The following is a 6,000-nucleotide window of genomic DNA, read 5'->3' as shown; positions in this document are numbered from 1 at the left end:
GCACGTGTTTTTACTCGACTAGCCTGCGGGATGCATCCTCTCGCACGTGTTTCTACTCGACTAGCCTGCGGGATGCATCCTCTCGCACGTGTTTTTACTCGACTAGCCTGAGGGATGCATCCTCGCGCACGTGTTTTTACTCGACTAGCCTGCGGGATGCATCCTCTCGCTCGTGTTTCTACTCGACTAGCCTGCGGGATGCATCCTCTCGCTCGTGTTTCTACTCGACTAGCCTGCGGGATGCATCCTCTCGCACGTGTTTTTACTCGACTAGCCTGCGGGATGCATCCTCTCGCACGTGTTTCTACTCGACTAGCCTGCGGGATGCATCCTCTCGCACGTGTTTTTACTCGACTAGCCTGCGGGATGCATCCTCTCGCACGTGTTTCTACTCGACTAGCCTGCGGGATGCATCCTCTCGCACGTGTTTTTACTCGACTAGCCTGCGGGATGCATCCTCTCGCACGTGTTTTTACTCGACTAGCCTGCGGGATGCATCCTCTCGCACGTGTTTCTACTCGACTAGCCTGCGGGATGCATCCTCTCGCACGTGTTTCTACTCGACTAGCCTGCGGGATGCATCCTCTCGCACGTGTTTTTACTCGACTAGCCTGCGGGATGTATCCTCTCGCACGTGTTTCTACTCGACTAGCCTGCGGGATGCATCCTCTCGCACGTGTTTTTACTCGACTAGCCTGCGGGATGCATCCTCTCGCACGTGTTTTTACTCGACTAGCCTGCGGCATGCATCCTCTCGCACGTGTTTTTACTCGACTAGCCTACGTGATGCATCCTCTCGCACGTGTTTTTACTCGACTAGCCTGCGGCATGCATCCTCTCGCACGTGTTTTTACTCGACTAGCCTGCGGGATGCATCCTCTCGCACGTGTTTTTCCTCGACTAGCCTGCGGGATGCATCCTCTCGCACGTGTTTTTACTCGACTAGCCTGCGGGATGCATCCTCTCGCACGTGTTTCTACTCGACTAGCCTGCGGGATGCATCCTCTCGCACGTGTTTCAACTCGACTAGCCTGCGGGATGCATCCTCTCGCACGTGTTTTTACTCGACTAGCCTGCCGGATGCATCCTCTCGCACGTGTTTTTACTCGACTAGCCTGAGGGATGCATCCTCTCGCACGTGTTTTTACTCGACTAGCCTGCGGGAAGCATCCTCTCGCACGTGTTTCTACTCGACTAGCCTGCGGGAAGCATCCTCTCGCACGTGTTTCTACTCGACTAGCCTGCGGGAAGCATCCTCTCGCACGTGTTTCTACTAGACTAGCCTGCGGGAAGCATCCTCTCGCACGTGTTTCCACTCGACTAGCCTGCGGGATGCATCCTCTCGCTCGTGTTTTTACTCGACTAGCCTGTGGGAAGCATCCTCTCGCACGTGTTTTTACTCGACTAGCCTGCGGGATGCATCCTCTCGCACGTGTTTTTACTCGACTAGCCTGCGGGATGCATCCTCTCGCACGTGTTTTTACTCGACTAGCCTGCGGGATGCATCCTCTCGCACGTGTTTCTACTCGACTAGCCTGCGGGATGCATCCTCTCGCACGTGTTTTTACTCGACTAGCCTGCGGGATGCATCCTCTCGCACGTGTTTCTACTCGACTAGCCTGCGGGATGCATCCTCTCGCACGTGTTTCTACTCGACTAGCCTGCGGGAAGCATCCTCTCGCACGTGTTTTTACTCGACTAGCCTGCGGGAAGCATCCTCTCGCACGTGTTTTTACTCGACTAGCCTGCGGGATGCATCCCCTAGCACGTGTTTTTACTCGACTAGCCTGCGGGAAGCATCCTCTCGCACGACTTTTTACTCGACTAGCCTGCGGGATGCATCCCCTAGCACGTGTTTTTACTCGACTAGCCTGCGGGAAGCATCCTCTCGCTCGTGTTTCTACTCGACTAGCCTGCGGGATGCAGCCTCTCGCACGTGTTTTTACTCGACTAGCCTGCGGGAAGCATCCCCTAGCACGTCTTTTTACTCGACTAGCCTGCGGGATGCATCCCCTAGCACGTGTTTCTACTCGACTAGCCTGCGGGATGCATCCTCTCGCACGTGTTTCTACTCGACTAGCCTGCGGGATGCATCCTCTCGCACGTGTTTTTACTCGACTAGCCTGCGGGATGCATCCTCTCGCACGTGTTTTTACTCGACTAGCCTGCGGGATGCATCCTCTCGCACGTGTTTCTACTCGACTAGCCTGCGGGAAGCATCCCCTAGCACGTGTTTTTACTCGACTAGCCTGCGGAATGCATCCTCTCGCACGTGTTTCTACTCGACTAGCCTGCGGGATGCATCCTCTCGCACGTGTTTTTACTCGTCTAGCCTGCGGGATGCATCCTCGCGCACGTGTTTTTACTCGACTAGCCTGCGGGATGCATCCTCTCGCTCGTGTTTCTACTCGACTAGCCTGCGGGATGCATCCTCTCGCTCGTGTTTCTACTCGACTAGCCTGCGGGATGCATCCTCTCGCACGTGTTTTTACTCGACTAGCCTGCGGGATGCATCCTCTCGCACGTGTTTCTACTCGACTAGCCTGCGGGATGCATCCTCTCGCACGTGTTTTTACTCGACTAGCCTGCGGGATGCATCCTCTCGCACGTGTTTCTACTCGACTAGCCTGCGGGATGCATCTTCTCGCACGTGTTTTTACTCGACTAGCCTGCGGGATGCATCCTCTCGCACGTGTTTTTACTCGACTAGCCTGCGGGATGCATCCTCTCGCACGTGTTTCTACTCGACTAGCCTGCAGGATGCATCCTCTCGCACGTGTTTCTACTCGACTAGCCTGCGGGATGCATCCTCTCGCACGTGTTTTTACTCGACTAGCCTGCGGGATGTATCCTCTCGCACGTGTTTTTACTCGACTAGCCTGCGGGATGCATCCTCTCGCACGTGTTTTTACTCGACTAGCCTGCGGGATGCATCCTCTCGCACGTGTTTCTACTCGACTAGCCTGCGGGATGCATCCTCTCGCACGTGTTTCTACTCGACTAGCCTGCGGGATGCATCCTCTCGCACGTGTTTTTACTCGACTAGCCTGCGGGATGTATTCTCTCGCACGTGTTTCTACTCGACTAGCCTGCGGGATGCATCCTCTCGCACGTGTTTTTACTCGACTAGCCTGCGGGATGCATCCTCTCGCACGTGTTTTTACTCGACTAGCCTGCGGCATGCATCCTCTCGCACGTGTTTTTACTCGACTAGCCTACGTGATGCATCCTCTCGCACGTGTTTTTACTCGACTAGCCTGCGGCATGCATCCTCTCGCACGTGTTTTTCCTCGACTAGCCTGCGGGATGCATCCTCTCGCACGTGTTTTTACTCGACTAGCCTGCGGCATGCATCCTCTCGCACGTGTTTTTACTCGACTAGCCTGCGGGATGCATCCTCTCGCACGTGTTTCTACTCGACTAGCCTGCGGGATGCATCCTCTCGCACGTGTTTCTACTCGACTAGCCTGCGGGATGCATCCTCTCGCACGTGTTTTTACTCGACTAGCCTGCGGGATGTATTCTCTCGCACGTGTTTCTACTCGACTAGCCTGCGGGATGCATCCTCTCGCACGTGTTTTTACTCGACTAGCCTGCGGGATGCATCCTCTCGCACGTGTTTTTACTCGACTAGCCTGCGGGATGTATTCTCTCGCACGTGTTTCTACTCGACTAGCCTGCGGGATGCATCCTCTCGCACGTGTTTTTACTCGACTAGCCTGCGGGATGCATCCTCTCGCACGTGTTTTTACTCGACTAGCCTGCGGCATGCATCCTCTCGCACGTGTTTTTACTCGACTAGCCTACGTGATGCATCCTCTCGCACGTGTTTTTACTCGACTAGCCTGCGGGAAGCATCCCCTAGCACGTCTTTTTACTCGACTAGCCTGCGGGATGCATCCCCTAGCACGTGTTTCTACTCGACTAGCCTGCGGGATGCATCCTCTCGCACGTGTTTCTACTCGACTAGCCTGCGGGATGCATCCTCTCGCACGTGTTTTTACTCGACTAGCCTGCGGGATGCATCCTCTCGCACGTGTTTTTACTCGACTAGCCTGCGGGATCCATCCTCTCGCACGTGTTTCTACTCGACTAGCCTGCGGGAAGCATCCCCTAGCACGTGTTTTTACTCGACTAGCCTGCGGAATGCATCCTCTCGCACGTGTTTCTACTCGACTAGCCTGCGGGATGCATCCTCTCGCACGTGTTTTTACTCGACTAGCCTGCGGGATGCATCCTCGCGCACGTGTTTTTACTCGACTAGCCTGCGGGATGCATCCTCTCGCTCGTGTTTCTACTCGACTAGCCTGCGGGATGCATCCTCTCGCTCGTGTTTCTACTCGACTAGCCTGCGGGATGCATCCTCTCGCACGTGTTTTTACTCGACTAGCCTGCGGGATGCATCCTCTCGCACGTGTTTCTACTCGACTAGCCTGCGGGATGCATCCTCTCGCACGTGTTTTTACTCGACTAGCCTGCGGGATGCATCCTCTCGCACGTGTTTCTACTCGACTAGCCTGCGGGATGCATCCTCTCGCACGTGTTTTTACTCGACTAGCCTGCGGGATGCATCCTCTCGCACGTGTTTTTACTCGACTAGCCTGCGGGATGCATCCTCTCGCACGTGTTTCTACTCGACTAGCCTGCAGGATGCATCCTCTCGCACGTGTTTCTACTCGACTAGCCTGCGGGATGCATCCTCTCGCACGTGTTTTTACTCGACTAGCCTGCGGGATGTATCCTCTCGCACGTGTTTTTACTCGACTAGCCTGCGGGATGCATCCTCTCGCACGTGTTTCTACTCGACTAGCCTGCGGGATGCATCCTCTCGCACGTGTTTTTACTCGACTAGCCTGCGGGATGCATCCTCTCGCACGTGTTTTTACTCGACTAGCCTGCGGCATGCATCCTCTCGCACGTGTTTTTACTCGACTAGCCTACGTGATGCATCCTCTCGCACGTGTTTTTACTCGACTAGCCTGCGGCATGCATCCTCTCGCACGTGTTTTTACTCGACTAGCCTGCGGGATGCATCCTCTCGCACGTGTTTTTCCTCGACTAGCCTGCGGGATGCATCCTCTCGCACGTGTTTTTACTCGACTAGCCTGCGGGATGCATCCTCTCGCACGTGTTTCTACTCGACTAGCCTGCGGGATGCATCCTCTCGCACGTGTTTCAACTCGACTAGCCTGCGGGATGCATCCTCTCGCACGTGTTTTTACTCGACTAGCCTGCCGGATGCATCCTCTCGCACGTGTTTTTACTCGACTAGCCTGCGGGATGCATCCTCTCGCACGTGTTTTTACTCGACTAGCCTGCGGGAAGCATCCTCTCGCACGTGTTTCTACTCGACTAGCCTGCGGGAAGCATCCTCTCGCACGTGTTTCTACTCGACTAGCCTGCGGGAAGCATCCTCTCGCACGTGTTTCCACTCGACTAGCCTGCGGGATGCATCCTCTCGCTCGTGTTTTTACTCGACTAGCCTGTGGGAAGCATCCTCTCGCACGTGTTTTTACTCGACTAGCCTGCGGGATGCATCCTCTCGCACGTGTTTTTACTCGACTAGCCTGCGGGATGCATCCTCTCGCACGTGTTTTTACTCGACTAGCCTGCGGGATGCATCCTCTCGCACGTGTTTCTACTCGACTAGCCTGCGGGATGCATCCTCTCGCACGTGTTTTTACTCGACTAGCCTGCGGGATGCATCCTCTCGCACGTGTTTTTACTCGACTAGCCTGCGGGATGCATCCTCTCGCACGTGTTTTTACTCGACTAGCCTGCCGGATGCATCCTCTCGCACGTGTTTTTACTCGACTAGCCTGCGGGATGCATCCTCTCGCACGTGTTTTTACTCGACTAGCCTGCCGGATGCATCCTCTCGCACGTGTTTTTGCTCGACTAGCCTGCGGGATGCATCCTCTAGCACGTGTTTTTACTCGACTAGCCTGCGGGATGCATCCTCTCGCACGTGTTTTTACTCGACTAGCCTGCGGGATGCAT

Source organism: Lasioglossum baleicum, chromosome 1 (assembly GCF_051020765.1).
Source record: "Lasioglossum baleicum chromosome 1, iyLasBale1, whole genome shotgun sequence".
Taxonomy (NCBI): Eukaryota; Metazoa; Arthropoda; class Insecta; order Hymenoptera; family Halictidae; genus Lasioglossum; species Lasioglossum baleicum.
Note: the sequence above shows the minus strand (reverse complement) of the source record.